Below are 17,942 nucleotides of genomic sequence, written 5' to 3'. Positions count from 1 at the left end.
AAGACCTCTGAAATCTCAACAAAATGAAGCCGTAGGGGGAATTCTATGAATTCTTTCCCTTTTGCTTTTTCAAAGTCACTGATGAATTTGTTCTTCAGAAACTGTAAATGATCAACAGCCATTTCAAATGTAGCTCTAGTAACAAATTCCTCTTCCCGGCCTTCTTCCCTTTATGAAAAATCTTTCTATTAACAGCAGCTGCAATTAGTCTCAAGTCAAGCAATAGAAGACAAAACAAACAGAGAAATGGAAAGAATCAAAGAAAGTACCTTTGAATTTCCTAGAAGATTCAAAGAAATTTTCTATGAAATACTGAATAGTTTCCTGATAGATCTCTTATGCAAATTGTGCAAGTCTCAAGCTGACTTTAGGTCTTAACAAATAATTTAGGTTCACCATATTTAGGACCACACTAGAAAATATGTATGTTTGGAGTCCATTTTTTGTCGTTTTGAACTATTATGTCATTAATCATCTCAATCAATTACAATCGGTCAATTTAGTAAAGTGGAGATTTCAAGTCTCACGTGATTGAGATCTGCCTTCTCTGAAACGGCAAAGGTGGGATCTTGAACTCACCTTTAAGATTGAGTTGACTAATTTTGATTGGTCGAGATCATTTATGATGTTGAGATCATTAAATATGAGTAATGATATTAAAAATAAAAAACTCATACAGAATTCCTTTTCGCTCTAAAATAAAACACCATACAAATGATTTTACTTGTAAAAATAACTTTGCCATATCATTTTTATAGTATTTTTTACATAAATAGATTTTTGCATTAAACATCTTCTCATTTATGTGACATTAACAAAATAATCACGTATTATGTCGAATGGTATCAGAGAAAAAAAATATAGTTTTTAAAAAATTTGAAAAATATTATTCATATAGAATCTTTATATAATTTGTAGCAGTGGTATTTTTGAAATTAAATGTCATTTTTTTTATGGACTCGTGTGTTAAAATAATAAGTCTTAATACAGTCGCATCTTTTTTAATTTTTTTTACTTTTCACTTATACCTTACGCATTTGGAATATTTCAGATTTGTTTGGGATTTGAGATGGCGAACCGGTGTTCAAATAATACCAGTTACCTATGAGAGCTCAAACAATTTCCAAATCACCATATAAGCCCTAGAAGAAGCATACAACAAAGCAATAGTGGCCAACATTAGAGTGAAAGGCTTGATCATAACCAACCCATCAAACCCATTAGGCACCATTTTAGACAAAGACACTCTCAAAAGCTTGGTGAATTTCATCAATGAAAGCAACATCCACCTCGTATGCGACGAAATCTACGCTACCACCATTTTTAGGCCTCTCCACTTCACTAGCATTTCTGAGGTCATTCAAGACATGGATAGTAACAATGATCTCATTCACATCATTTACAGTTTGTCGAAAGACAAGGGTTTTCCTGGCTTTAGGGTTGGTACTGTAAATTGTGCTCAAAAGATGTTGAGTTTTGGATTAGTCTTGTAAGAACCTAAATTTTTAGACAATTAATTAATTTGTTAATAATAATATTAAGTCAATTAATAGTGATTATTAAATTATTAAATTATAACGTTAATAGCATCATAATTAATACCAATATTAAACTCCTTTAAATAAACTTATTTATCTTTCTGTGATTAAATTTCTATATCTAAATACAATTGTGAAAACTAAATCAGTTAAACAGATAATAACTAAGTAAGTCAGAGTACAGTAAGGAGCAAAATATCTAGTGAATAGGTGATATATAAACATTGATTTTATTTATTAAAAAAAAATCATGCTTTGGGCAGAGCATTCAGCTGCCTTTTCTTCCCAGGGAGGCTGCTGTCAAGGCATGCATAGAAACATACTCAAGGCCTACCTTGTAGGTAGTATTTCCCAAGCCAAGAGGAAAAAAATGAAAATGAAAATAAAAATAAAAATAGGCCTCCAAACTCCTACAAATAAGAACACTATTCAGTCATTCTACTACTGCAGCTGAGCAAAGACAAAAAAAGAGAGAAAGAGTAGAAAAGAAAAGAAAAAGAGAGGAAGAGGAGAGCGTGTTTGGTGGTCACTATTTCAAAACTAATCTTGAGAATAGTTTGTAAAAGCTCTTGAGGTGGGAATACTCAACCTCTATCCTCCCTTAGATATTTTTTTAATTGAATCTATATATTAAATATATGCAAGAGTATATATTGTTATTACATACATAGCAAGAATAGCTCAATGCATGTTTATATTTTGATAGAATGAGAATTTCATGATTATATGATTTCTATTCCTTCTTTCTGTTGGAAAATTTGGTTTTTATAGGCTTATTTTGGGTCAACTTTGAGCCCAAATTTGAGTAAGGCCCACACGTCTTTTGAGGTAGGTCCAAAGAGGTGACGTGTTCCTTGCCGCATGACAAGTCGCACGGTTAAAACGTTTCGTCAAAACCATTACGAGAGAATGAGAACTTGACGTCATTTTCGGGTTCGTGAAATTGACAACTAAAGAGTCAAAAGTGGGTTTCCTTGAAATGGATTGTCCTACATTGAAACTTGAAGAGAGCTTGCATGTGTTTATATGCTCCAGGTTGAAATACTTAGGTTGGGCCCCAAGGGGCACCCCAAGTTTGTAGAAGGGGGGAGTTATGGACAAAGTGGCCTTTGCTCAAACCACCACACGCGTGCGCTACCGCCACAATCGTCTAGCCGGGCCAGGCGCGGGTGTAGGTCGGATCGATTCTAATATTAATTTTTTAGACAAAATTTATTTAAATTTTTTCCAACAAATTCTTGCGGGAAAATTATATTTTTTGAACGAAAGTAATTCAAATTTTGTGCCAAATTTGAATTCAATTTTTCCTGTCCATACAGTGCCTTTCCAGCCCAATTCTAGCAAGTTCAAACTGTTTTTTTTAGCAGTTTTAAAACTGCCCAGCAGTTGTGGACAGATTCAAAACTGCTGGTAGATATGTTCAAATTTAAATTGCACATGTTTGGTTCAAAACTGCATCTGTTCGGTTTGAAATTCAGACCTGTTTGGCTCTATAAATACCAGGACATATTCCAGCATTTGGTTTATTTCGAAAATCCTTTTCTTGCTTTCCTTTGTGCTCTCTTTGCATTATTCTACATACTAGTTCTTAGGAAAAATTCAGAGAGTATAGAACACAAGTTCTAGTTCGTTGTACAGATTGTTTGGAGTGTTACTATAATCTGTGTAAGGATCATTGTATCTTGAGAGACAGATGCCATTTATCCATAAGCACCGAAGCGAGGCGAATCTGTCTTAAGAATAAAGTGTTACACACTCGACTCGATCTATTTTTTGTACTTATTCACTTCGGTAACTAAATTCTGTAAGTGATTTAATTTTATTTGTTTGATTTAGTTTCAAGTTATTTATTTTACACAGAAGATTGTTCCAACAATCTTAAGACAAATTGGAATTATTATGTTTAAATAGAATTTTTTGTTTGTTTCCTTTTTCTTTCTTTCTTCTTCTTACAGAAATTATTTTCTGTGGTTTTACAATGTAATATTCTGGTTGGAAAATATAAATAGTAGTAATATACTGTTTGACAAATAGTAGTAATACACTATTTATTTTCATTAACAACTAGTAGTAATATACTGGTAGTCATTAATAATTCAGAATATTTATTTATGAAGTTGGTCAAAAATTAATTTTAGTTTTTAAAAATAATTTTTGAGTTTTCATTAATTAAAATTTTGTTTTCAGTATTTTAATTTTTGAAGTGTTACAGAAATATTTTTCTGTGTGGAATTAATTTGTTTAAATAAAATTTTATTTTACTTTAAAACTAATTGGAAATAAAAGTTACAATTCTTGTTTTTTTTTTAATTTTATAGAATTAAATTCTGTATTTTGGTTTAATTTTCTATGTAGTATAAAATTCTAATTATAATTTTGTTTTATAATTTAGAAGTCATGGCTACTGAAACTAATGCTTAAACAAGTACAAGTATAGTGACTGCAATTGCTCCAACCCCTTCTCCTGTTGTGACTGTACCAGTAAGTCACGGTGAGAAGACAGAGAAGTTCTTAGGAACTGATTTTAAAAGATGGCAGTAGAAAATAATGTTCTGTCTTACTACTCTCAACCTGGCACTCCGTGAGGATGCTGCTACTCTAAAAGATGATGAAACAGACCGGCAAGTGGTTGTTACGGTCGATGCCTAGAAACATGCTGATTTCTTTTGCCAGAACTACATCTTGAACGGACTGGATAACACATTATACAACATCTACAATCCTATCAAGATGGCAAAGGAACTTTGGGAGTCTTTGGAGAAAAAATACAAAACAAAAGATGTTGACTCAAAGAAATTCATAATAGGAAAATTTCTGGACTTTGTGATGGTTGATTCTAAAACTATGGTCAACCAAGTTTAAGATCTCCAACTCATTCTGCATGACATTCATGCAAAAGGCATGCCTCTCAGTGAATCCTTCCAAGTTGCTGCCTTAATTGAAAAATTACCACAAGGTTGGAAGGAATTCAAGAACTATCTCCAACATAAGTGCAAAGAAATGACTTTAGAGGAATTAATTGTGCGTTTGAGGATTAAGGTGGACAACCGCAATTCTGAGAAGCGAGATGGTAAGCATCCAATGGAATCTAAGGCAAATGTGGTGGAACATGCTCCAAAAGCAAAGAAACGAAAGTGTTCTGGAGAAAGTTCTGTACAAAGCTCTAAAGGAGGGGAAACTAAGAAGTACAAGTTTAATGGAAAATGTTACATCTGTGACAAAGAGGGACATCGGGCCAAAGATTGCCTTGGCAAGTGCAAAGGCAAATGAAGACCAAGCAAGAAGCATGCTTAAGCCAATATGACTTACAATGGTGTTAAGAACATAAATCATTCTGCAATTTTTTCCGAGACAAACCTTGTCGGAAATCCTAAAGAATGGTGGGTGGACACTAGTGCTACTCTCCACATCTGTACCGACAAAGAGATGTTCACATCTTATTCTATGGTGGACAACGGCGAACAACTTTTTATAGGCAACTCCTCGACTTCTAAAGTTTAAGGACAAGGAAAGATTATTCTAAAGATGACTTCTAGAAAGGAACTCACTCTCAACAATGCGTTGCATGTATCGGACATTGGCAAGAATCTAGTCTCCAGATCTCTGTTGAGTAAAAATGGGTTTAGGCTAGTTTTTGAAAGTAACAAATTTGTACTTACCAAAAACGAGATGTATGTAGGAAAATGTTACTCCCTCCGTCCCAAAATATTAGTCTCTTATTCCATTTTTCATTGTCTCAAAATATTAGTCCCTCTTCTAAAATCAAGTACAAAAATAATATAAATTTCCTATTTTGCCCTTCTTTTAAATTAATAAACAATATAAAAAGTACAATTATGACATTGATATTCTCAAAAAATGTACTATCAAAAGGGTCATTTTGGAAAATCAACTTTTTTCAAATACAATAATTGTACTACCAAAAAAAGTTAGATTCCCCAAAAGGGACCATTATTTTGGGACGGAGGGAGTACATGTATGATGGCCTTTTCAAACTAAATGTAATAACTGTTGTCCCCATTGTTATTAATAAGAATACATCTTCTTCTTACTTCCTTGAACCTTCAAATTTATGGCATAGTAGATTAGGACATGTCACTACGCCAAAACAGGGCATTAACGGCGGTTTTTTAAACGGCGGTAACGAAAACCGTCGTTAAAGGTACTATTAACGGCGGTAATGAAAACCGTCGTTAAAGGTATCATTAACGGCGGTTTTGTTACCGCCGTTAATGCCCACTTTTAACGGCAGTAACAAAACCACCGCTAATGCCCAATCATTACCGCCGTTAATCACGGCGGTCTTTTCCGACGAAACTCCAGCGTGCTCCAGCGAAACTCCAGCGAGCTCCGGCGAAACTCCGGCGAGCTCCGGCGAAACCATCTACAATAAAGTAAAAGTAATGTTTAAATATTTATTTAGGGAATATATTTCATGAAGAGTGGCTATGGCAGAGTGGTTAGTGTGGGTGGATGAGAGGTTGAGGGTTCAAGACTTGGGGAGTGCAAGAAGAAAGAATTATTTTTTGAAAAATTTGAACCTATTTACGGCGGTAAAAAATCGCCGTTTTTGGTCCTATGTTACCGCCGTTTTTGGTCGACTTTTAACGACGGTAATTTACCTTTTTACGACGGTTGTACTTTTTCCGATACGTGCATAAACGGCAGTAACAAAACCGCCATTAATACCGCCGTTAAAGGCTTTAACGGCGGTTTTACAGCCTTTAACGGCGGTAAAAAACCGCCGCTAAAGCCCAATTTTGGCGTAGTGTGTTAATTATGGATCTTTGCATAGATTAATTAATATGGAATGTTTACCTAAATTTGACATTGATTTAAATCATAAATGTGAAATTTGTGTTGAGGCAAAATTAACTGAAACTCCTTTTCATTCAATTAAACGAAGTACGGAGCCACTTGAATTAATTTATAGTGACATTTGTGATTTTAAATCACTTTAAACTAGAGGTGGGAAAAAATATTTTATCACTTTCATAGATGATTATACTAGATATAGTTATGTTTATTTAATTTGAACCAAGGATAAAGCTTTGAAAACTTTCATTCAATATAAGAATGAAGTTGAAAATTAACTTGGTAAGAAAATTAAAAAACTAAGAAGTGATAGAGGTGGTGAATATGAATCACCTTTTTTTGAATTTTGTAAACAACATGAAATAATTTATCAAACCACCGCTCCCTACTCACCTCAGCAAAATGGAATTGCTGAAAGGAAAAATAGGACTTTAAAAGAAATGATGAATGCCATGTTAATATATTCTGGATTACCTCAGAACTTGTGAGGGGAAGCAATACTTTTTGCTAATTATATTCTTAATAAAGTACCTCGAAAGAAAGTGAATCAAACACCTTATGAATTGTGGCATGAGAGAGTACCATCCTACAAATACTTGAAAGTGTAACGGTGTTTAGCTAAAGTGGCTATTCCTAATCCTAAAAAGACTAAGATAGGTCCTAAAACTGTTGATTGCGTTTTCTTTTATTATGCCATGAATACTAGTGCATATCGGTTTTTGATTCATAAGTCAAAACATTTCGAAATGCATGTAAATACTATTATTGAATCTCGGAATGTATCATTCTTTGAAAATATACTTCCTAATAAAACTGGACATGAGACTAGTACTAATAAAAGATCTTATGATGCTATTTACTAGTCATGATCAAGAACATGATCAAGAACAAGAGCAAGAGACATATCAAAATGATGAAGAGTAACCTAAGCGTAGTAAACGTGCTAGAACCTCAAAAACTTTTGGTCTAGATTTTCTAACATTTTTGTTAAAAAATGAGCCTTTAACTTTTAAAGAAGCTATGTCCAGCCCTGAGGCTCCTTTATGGAAAAAAGCTGTAAATAGTGAAGTTGAATCCATCCTGTAAAATCACACTTGGGAATTGGTGGATTTGCCCCCAGGTTGTAAACCTTTAGGGTACAAGTGGATTTTCAAGAGAAAAATGAAAGCGTATGGACCAATTGACAAATACAAGGAAAGACTTGTGGTCAAAGGATATAGACAAAAATAAAGTCTTGATTACTTTGACACATACTTACCAGTTACTAGAATAATATCCATTAGAATGCTAACTGCGATTGCATCTGTGTACAATCTAGAAATTCATCAAATGGATGTTAAAACAGTTTTTTTTTTAATGGTGAGTTAGATGAAGAAATTTACATGAAGCAGCTAGAAGTTTTTTTGTTCCAGGGAAAGAAAAGAATGTAAATTGGTTAAATCATTATATGGTTTAAAACAAGCGCCAAAGCAATGGCATGAGAAATTTGACAAAGCAATGATGTCAAATGGATTTAAAATTAATGAATATGACAAATGTGTATATTAAAAACACAGACAATGGTTATGTTATAGTATGTCTTTATGTGAATGATATGTTCATCATAGGTAGTAATAATGATATGATTAAAACTACCAAGAAAATGTTGAATAAACATTTTGATATGAAGGACATGGGGATTGCTGATGTAATTCTTGGTATGAAAATTTCAAAAACATCAGAAGGTTATGCTTTGTCACAATCACATTATATTGAGAAAATACTTGACAAGTTTAGCAAAGATGATGATCATCTTGCTAGAACACCTGTGGCTAGAACACTTGTGGATGTTAATTTATTTTTTTTCTAAGAATGTACAAGAAAGTATTTCTCAATTAGAATATGCCCAAATTATTGGAAGCTTAATGTACTTGATGAACTGCACTCGTCCAGATATAGCTTATGCAGTAAGTAAATTAAGTAGATGTACAAGTAATCCAGGAGTAGAACACTGAAAATCAATTATAAGGGTTCTAAGATATCTCCAATTTGCTTGTAACATTGGGCTAAATTATACTAGATATCCTGCAGTACTTAAAGGATACTATGATGCAAACTGGATATCGGATACTAGAGATTCAAAATCCACCAGTGGGTATGTCTTTACACTTACTGGGGCAGCTGTATCTTGGAAATCTTCCAAACAGACTTGCATTGCTAGGTCTACTATGGAATCAAAATTTAAAGCTTTAGATAAAGCTAGGGAAGAAGCAGAATGGCTTCATCACTTCCTTGAAGATATTTCAATGTGGCCAAAACCGGTGCCTGCTATATGCATAAATTGCGATAGTCAATTAGCAATAGATAGAACACAAAGTCATATGTATAACGGTAAGTCACGAAACATTCGTCAACAACATAACACCGTGAGAGAACTACTCTCGAAGGGAATTATTTCCATTGAATATATGAAGTCTAAAGACAACATAACGGATCCACTAACTAAAGGGTTAGCAAGAGAGTTAGTTGAGAATTCATCGAGGGGAATGGAACTTAAGCCTATTAAATAAGAGTTACCACAATGGCAACCCAACCTAGTTGATTGGAGATCCCAAGATCTAGGTTCAAAGAGACAACCGAGTTGTGTATGACTCATAAGGATCACTAGGGAGTCAAACTCCTACCTATTTCTATGATACAATAGTGATGTCTGCAGTGTTTTAGGTTAAGTAATACTTTTAATGATTCTTATATCTAGGAATACTTAGTGACGTATGGCAGGAAACTCTTCATAAGAATCACCTATATGACTTTGAACTAGGCTGGTTCTATGAGATTTGTGAAGGACTACAATTCTCTAGAGCACTTATGAAAGACCAGGTTGTTCAGGGCCAAAATGAACACAATAGTAAGAACTAAACTGTGTCTGGTGATATACTATGTGAGTTCTATTGTCTTGGTTTACACAAATTGCTAAACAATTCAAGACATCATGTTCACTAATTAGCTAGTAAATCTGATAGTGTTTCACAAGAGAATGTTCAAAGCCAAAAGCTACCTATCTTTTGTAGAATATTTTCAACTTTTGTACTCTCTATAATTATATCATGTTGTTGCATTTTTTCTCCGTCAAATTCCATTTATGTAGGAGATTGCTGGAAAATTTGGTTTTTATAGGCTTATTTTGGGCCAACTTTGAGCTCAAATTTGAGTAAGGCCCACACGTCTTTTGAGGTATGTCCAAAGATGTGACGTGTTCCTTGCCGCATGGCAAGTTGCATAGTGCAAATAGTTCGTCAAAACCATTTACGAGTGAATGGAAACTTGACGTCGTTTTTGAGTTCGTGGAATGGATAATTGAAGAGTCAAAGTGGGTTTCCTTGAAATGGATTGTCCCACATTGAAAGTTGAAGAGAGCTTGTATGCATTTATAAGCTCTAGGTGGGAATATTTGGGTTGGGCCCCAAGGGCCACCCCAAGTTTGTAGAAGGGAGGAGTTATGGACAAAGTGGTCTTTGGCTCAAACCACCACACACGCGCGAGCGCCGCCCATCCGACCGGCCGTGCCGAGTGTGGGTTGTAGGTCGGGTCGGTTCTAATATTAAGTTTTTGGATAAAATTTATTTGAATTTTTTCCAACAAATTCTTATGGAAAAATTAATTTTTCTGAACGAAATTAATTCAAATTTTGTGCCATATTTGAATTCAATTTTTCCTATCCATACAGTGCCTTTCCAATCCAATTCCAGCAGGTTCATACTTATTTTTAACAGTTTTAAAACTGCCCAACAGTTATGGACAGATTGAAAATTTCAAGCAGATATGTTCAAATTTAAATTGCACCTGTTTGGTTCAAAACTGCATCTGTTTGGTTTGAAATTCAGGCCTGCTCGGCCCTATAGACACTAGGACATCTTCCAGCATTTGGTTTATTCCGAAAATCCTTTTCTTGCTTTCCTTTGTGCTCTCTTTGCATTATTCTACATACTAGCTTTTAGGAAAAATGCAGAGAGTATAGAACACAGGTTCTACTTCACCATACAGATTGTTTGGAGTGCTACTACAATCTGTGTAAAGATCATTGTATCCTGGAAGATAGACACCATTTATCCGTCCGCACCGAAGCGGGGCGAATCTGTGTTAAGGACAAAGTGTCACACCCTCGACTTGATCTATTTTTGTACTTATTAACTTCGGTAAATAAATTTTGTAGGTGATTTAATTTTATTTGTTGATTTAGTGTCAAGTTATTTATTTTACACAGAAGATTGTTCTGACACTTTCAAGCATAGAATAGATGATTTAGCAACTGATTTTATCTCTTATGTGTTCAAATATTCTCCATTATTTGAAATAATCTTTCACGACAATAAAATGAGATAAAGTTGGTTCACTTATACTTGAAACTTATATTTTCTTCACTGTTTCAGATTTTATCAGATGAAAAATGCTCTAATAAATTGAAAATAAAAATCTATTTTTTCTTGGAGTAGATATAGGTGTTCTATACCGTGTGAAATTTTTATAAAATTATTGGACACCATTTTATTACCGAAATAAATATTTGTTCTAAGTGTTGCTTACAATGCAGTGGGAACAGTGACTTCAAACAGGTCCCATTTTCTCTGAAAATGTTATTTTTCTGCACGACCACCTGGGATAGTTAGATATAAGAGTTATCTTTCATTTTCCTCCGATTTCACAAAAAATGGATTAGTCTAAGAGGAGAAATTGCAATTTTACTAAAATGCGACAGAATCTGTCCAAGTTTATTAGTAAAATTGTTTGACCATCTTCCATTATTTTCAGTCTTCAAGCTCTCTGTAAATATGTTGTAAACTCAAATATATAGCAAAACATTTTGATCTTACCTCTTTTTGACATCGTTTGAGGCCCCTTTTTATTTTTCAAACACAGAACACGTATGCTGGAAGTTGCTGTAACTCACTGTCTCAGAAACCAGTTTTCTTCCAAATTTTATTTCTCCATTTTAAAATCGTTTTTAGCCCTGGTATTCTTCTCGAAATATTTTCCTAACTCAATGAACTAGTACCAATTAAAATATCGTAATAATTGAATTTAGTTTGGTATAGGTTTCATTATTTTTAGTCCGATCATTTAGTGCTGAAAATAAGAAGTGTGGGAAATTCTAAGAAATTTTGTGACGACTCCTAAGACATTCTATAATACTTATTTTCGTTGCCATACGTGGTTGTGTTGTGCTATATGAACCTTATGTCACTGTGGTTTTCAAATTAAAACTCGCTCATGCATCAAAATGTGATTCGACAAAGTAAAAAAACACGAAATTGAATCGATGCATTAAAAGCTAAAAATGATGGAGTGAGCCCGGTTTAAACTCTTGCGCAAGTGAGTTGTGAACCCTAACATGGCACGGGAAGGTATTTTGGCTCTTATCGGTATAGGCAATATAAGGTTGGCGGTGCGAATGTCACAACATAGACCATTCCCTTGGGGTAGACCGTGATGTCATGACTTGGGTACGTAACCTTGGTGCGTGGGCATCATTGGTAGTTATAGCAAGTGACATTTGAATATTTGACCAAGAGGGTGTCAAAATTGCCCGTGGCCCTTACTTAGCGGTTGAGTGGAAATAGTGCTCCGCGGAGAGTTACTTAGACTTACCTGATAAACTAAATCTATGTGAATTTAAAATAAAAGTTGGCATTTTCCTTATGATGAAATATTGTTTCTGCTTGCCATTGTTCTTATTGTCTATTATTATTATTTCAACTGATAGAATTCTTGCTATCCACATCAAACACTGCTTGTTACTCTGCTACTACATAGTATTCATTAATTGTGAGTATTATTATCGAGGTGGGAATTTCAGGTTGTAGTATCTTATTGAACTCGTCGCTCATTGGTATTCTCGTTGCCCTGGCGTTTTATGCCAGGTATCAAAGAAACCAAAGGAAACACCGAGGTCCTGGAAGGCGACATTCAGCCTTGGTTAGCTTGAAGTTTGCCTATGTCCTTTTTGAGTTTTTTTAGTTTTTATCTAGTTTTATTTTTATATTTGTGTTTTTCTTTCATGAATGTACTAAGACGAAGTTTTAAGTTTGATTGGAGTTGTAATTTAAGAACTTTTTATTTCTGTTTTGTTAATTAATGGATGATGGCAAACTTGGTGGCAACAATGATTAGTTCTTAAGTAAGAAAATTGATTTTAAGTTTTAAACCTTGTTATGATGTCCTCAAATTTTGAGGCATCACAAGTCTTTTCCTAAACTCAATACTTACTCGCTTCAATGCTCTCTGATGAAGATTTTGTGGGGAGGTTTCTTAATGAGAGCTCGAGGAGGCTAGAGTGCAGGCACAAAATTTTCACAAAAGGATTGAAAGAGGTAAAATGTTAGTATATCTCGTATGTCGGTTAGTTTAATTGCTTGTGAAATTAGCATTAATTCTATTACAATTGCAATTTTTTAAAAAGCATTTTCGACAATGAAATTTATATATAAAAAAAAATCGACTGCATAGTTGAATGGAAAATAAGTTGCTATGTTTATTTGAAAGTATTAATAACAAATTTAAAAAATGAAACTCAATGAGGGTAATTTTACAAGTTCACATATGTACATTTTTTTTTTCTTTGTGATTTGAGAAGTTTAAATTATTATATTTTTTTTATTGATAAAGTGTGATTTTAAAAAAAAATATATAATTTGTAAAATTTAAGATTTTGAATATTTATCATTATAAAAATGTCTGGAAACGCCACTGCAGATGGGGATCGATTGTTTGAATATGAATGCTGGACTTTTCTACTGGATGGATTTGTGCCTGTTGCTCAAAGAACCAACTATTGAAGCTAAAATGGCACTATGGCGTGTGATAATCAACGATGTGAAACTCAATGTCTCTTCGGGATGATCTTTTCACTGCACGGAGGTTGGTTGGTTTAGGGTTTTCTTTGCTAACATAGATGATGATACAATTGAAATTGCATTGCAGAGAATTCGAACATTTGTGACTAAGAAGAAGGAAGGAGAAGTGGCTATAGTGAAGAAGAAGAGGTGGCAAATGAATCTTCGACTGAGTTTCTCGTCTCGGATATACAACGACGGTCTCAGGTCGCCATTGAGAGGGTAATTTATGTGAATAAATTGGGCCGAGCTAAATCCATTTTTCTTTTAGGCATTAAGCCGAGCTATGGGCCAAGCTGTGAATATAAATAGCCTAGTTATGGGCCATCTAGGTACTGAGCTATGCAAGATGTCACCAGGGCCCTGACCCAGCTGTTTAAAGCTAACCCCTGTAACGGACCGGCGTATTAGTAAGAAAGAGGGCCATGCTAAATATAGCTCGGCAAGGTGCCGTCCTGCAGTGAGGGCTATCTCAGTACTGCCTAGAGTAGCACAGAGCTATGTTAGCTCGGTTGATTGTCGTTCCAGCCGAGGTAAGAATGTTGGAACCATCTCACTTGGTTGGCAGTGAGTCGGGTGTTATCAGGATAGGCATTATCCTTGGGAATGTGATTCCTAGAAGGACTCTGCTGAGAAAAGTTAGAGTCCTACTAAGATTGAACCAGGTAGATTCTATAAAAACTAATGACAAAACCTATGGAGAGGTATTGCAATTCTTACCCTCAAATACACAGAGCTTTTGTGTCTATCGTCTATTTACTGACTTAAGCATCAGAGAGGTTTCTGGCACTCCCCTACCGGCTAACTCACGTTTGTGTTTTTAGGTAGTAAAGCGATGACGTTTGGAGGAGCGTAAACTTGTTCAACAGGATTATATGAGAAGATTATTCTATACTCGTACAATTGGCGCCATATATGGGAACTTTACAGAGAACAAACCTTTTAATTGAGTTTTCCTTCAATTAATTTCGATGGCGCATAACGAAGACTTGCCACATTTTGCTATTGATGAGCAAATCCCGGAAGGGGGTGAGAGGCGCGAAGGTTTCCTTTTGTCCTACCCATGGCAGAATTGGATCCCCAGCGACGGAACCCATGGAGAGACACGCGAGAAAGACGGGGCTCAAGTCCTCGCCGCTCTTAAATCCCTGATAGGTAGAGGTAGAGGACAGATCCTTAGGTTCTAGAAGATTGTGTAAAGGAGCAAGACAAATGGATAAGGAGGATGATAACTGACATAGAGATGATGAAGAACCGAATAAAGGGCAAAGAGGTGGCAAGAGAAGAGAGGCGCGAAGGCAGAATGCATTCTCGCCACTTAGGGGATCATGACAGGCAAGTCACCCCATCACAAATAGAAAGCAGAAGCCTCAAGGCAAGCGACACACAGTCAAGGATTTCTAGGACTCGTTACTCCAAGTTTGAGAGAACAAGGACCGAAAGGTCTTGCATGGCGGGATCGGTCCTCGCATACGCACCAAACAACATTTAGGCACACGGAGTTACCTAGGTCGACGAACCTACGAAAAGTGCTAGAAGAGAGGGCTCGAAGAAGAGAAAATGCCCAGGTACACGACCCCAAAAGGTCTCTGCTCTGCAACAGTTGGCTCCTAGGACACATGGAAGTGTTGAGGTTAGAATGCCAGTACCACGCCTTGCTTACGAACCAACAGACAAAGTGTTAACAAGGTTGCAAAACTCGCCGTTCATTTTGGCCATAGAGAACGCGCCATTACCCTTGGGCTTTCACCAGCCTAAGTTCACAAGGGAAGTCAGACCCCTACATGCACTTGAGCCACTTGAGCTAGGTTATGGTCGTATATCGACGGAACGAGGCTGTAATATGTATCTTGTTTCCCTTAAGCTTGGGTGACCTTGGCTTGACTTGGTTTGAAAGGTTGCCAGAAGGCAGCATAGCTTTATGGGTGTAACTTGCAGAGGCGTTTGTTACCATGTTTAAGACAAACACCAAGATGCCAGTGGAGATAGACCAGCTGCTCTCCATCAACATGGGCAAGAAGAAAACACTGAAGTCTTACAACAACCGGTATTAGGAGACTTTGAATCAAAATGGAGATTGCCCCACAAACCTAGCTATCGCACGGTACAAACAGGGTTTGCCGGTAGACAATAAATTAAGGAATTCAATGAAAATGATGCCACCCCTCATAATGGAAGCCCTAATGGAGAGAATACATCAACATATCAAGGTAGACAAAGACGGCATTTGCGCCAAGGCAAAGTCTGGCACAACAGCGATGTCGAATAAAAAGCCCACAGGAAAAGTTAACACGGTTGGCCAGAATGAACGATCGAACAAAAATGGCCAAGGCGGACGACCGAACAGAGAGGACTCCTAGACAAGGAGGTTGAGAGTTCGCACTGCCATCACCATGGTGTTCAATAAACCTATCTACTGGATTCTCAGTGAGATACACGGCGAACCCTTCGTTTGGCGACCGGCTAAGTTGGGAGAAGCACAGAGGGGCTATGATAATAAATATCGGTATACCTTTCACGATGAGGTAGGGCACCAAACTAAAAATTGCATGCCGCTAAGGAAGCACTTAGAAGAGTTAGTGGTCGCGAGCCACTCACATTAGTACATTGAAGGGGGAGCTCGGCCAACCCCCCAGGACCATAATGAGTCCGATGGATGCCAGCTGAAGGTCCGCCTCAAGGCGTAATCAATGTAATACATGGGATCATCGAGCCGGAGCAAGTCTGTGAGCTTAGAGGGATGATCAAGAAGGCAAAACACCTAAATGAAGTACTGAGTGTACAGCCCACCGTAAAAAGAAGGAAAACGGAAGTGACTAACGTCATCACTTTCTCTGACAGGGACTTGGCAAGGTTGCAAAGCCCCCATAATGACGCGTTAGTAGTTACACTACACGTGAAGAATTTTGATATCAAGTGGATCTTGATAGACCAAGGAAGCTTGTGTGAGATAATGTACTATGAGACATCAAGAAACTTAAGTTGGAAGACAAAGATTTAGCACCTACGACATCTCCTTTGGTCGGCTTCAACTCAATGTCGGAATGGCTGGTTGGCAAGATAATTCTGCTGATTAAAACTGGAACGATGACAAAACAAGTGGAATTCTAGGTGTTGAAAGTCCCTTCCACTTACAATATAATCTTGGAAAGAGCATAGTTACTCGCCATGTGAGCGGTGGCATCAACCTACCATCAAGTGATGTGGTTCTCTAACGAAGCTGAAATGATTGAAGAAGCCTTAGGAGACCACATCATGTCCAAGCAATGCTTCGTGACAGTAAACGACAGCCAAGCTACCAAAAGATTCGTACAAATGATAAAGGAGCTAGAAAGCAATGAGTTGTTCACAGACGTCGGCAAGGCATCCAAACAGAATGTAGTGGAAGATCTGGTGGAGGTGAAGATAGACGAGAAAAACCCAAAGAAGTTTTTTTTGCTTGGCTCGTCTTTGTCCAGCACCAAGAGAATAGAGATCATGGGGTTCTTGATCTCTAACATCGAGGTATTTTCCTGGACACCGCATGATAGGCCAAGCATTGATCCAACTTTCATCTGCCATTAACTTAATGTCCACCCAACTGCCAAACCAATTATACAACGAACGCGCCGATCAGCACTTTACCATGCCGAGATAGTGGCTGAGGAAGTGGAAAACCTACTGGAAACGGGGCCAATCGATGAGGTTCACTATCCCAAGTAGATCTCCAACACCGTGGTAGTGCCAAAGAAGAACGACAAGTGGCACGTATGTGTGGACCACAATACAGTCAACAAAGCTTGCCCAAAAGACAGCTTTCCTTTACCACGGATAGACCAACTAGTGGACCTAATTGCAGGTCACAACCGACTTAGCTTTCTTGATGCATATCGTGGATACCATCAGATCGCTATGTATAAATCGGACTAGGAGGTTACATCCTTTACAACACCCAGGGGATTGTATTGTTACAAGGTCATGCCCTTTGGCCTAAAAAATGTAAGGGCAACATTCCAGGGAATGATCACCAAAATGTTTGAGCCATTGTTAGACAGAACAACAGAAGCTTACATAGACGACATGGTGGTCAAGAGCAAAAATGAAGGTGACCATCACAATGACCTAGCTGAGATGTTTCACATTATCCAGGCCCACAATCTACAACTGAACGCATCCAAATGTGCATTCGGCGTGGGGTCAGGTAAATTTCTTAGCTTTCTAGTGACCAACTGAGGTATAGAAGCTGATCCTTCTCAAATCAAAGTGATTTAAGATCCCGAGAGGCCCAACACAGTCAAGAAAGTACAGCATCTCACAGGCCTAGCTGTCGCGCTAAACCGACTCATAAGTCGGTCGTCAGACAGATGTCGGCCGTTCTTCCAAGCACTGAAGGCCAAGTTTAAGTGGGATGACGAGTGCGACCGCACACTACAAAGCTTGAAAGAATACATGACCTCCCCACCATTTTTGACACCCCCAATACCAGGAGAGGAACTTTTTCTATACTTAGCAATTTCCCAGCATGCAGTTAGCGCAATGTTGGTACGAGCCGAGGGAATACAATACCTGCTTATCTTTTATGTTAGCAAGACATTGCTAGGCACCGAATCGAGGTACCTTCCGTTGGAGAAGTTGGCCTTAGCCTTGATGACTGCTTCAAGAAAATTGTTGCATTACTTCCATGCCCACACAGTGATCATCTTAACAGCTTTCCCCTTAAAAGCCTTGTTTGAGAGGGCAA

At 37.0% G+C, this 17,942-nt stretch overlaps 1 pseudogene; it reads left to right on the top strand.

Moving 5' to 3' along the window:
* Positions 1-246: 246 nt before the first annotated feature.
* On the top strand, positions 247-13,448 carry LOC114296025 (1-aminocyclopropane-1-carboxylate synthase-like; annotated as a pseudogene).
* The last annotated feature ends 4,494 nt before the right edge of the window (positions 13,449-17,942 follow it).

Source organism: Camellia sinensis, chromosome 2, assembly GCF_055761805.1.
Source record: "Camellia sinensis isolate YWXY chromosome 2, ASM5576180v1, whole genome shotgun sequence".
In the NCBI taxonomy this organism is placed as follows: Eukaryota; Viridiplantae; Streptophyta; class Magnoliopsida; order Ericales; family Theaceae; genus Camellia; species Camellia sinensis.
The sequence above is the reverse complement of the archived record's forward strand: the minus strand, read 5'-3'. Positions and strand labels throughout refer to the sequence as shown.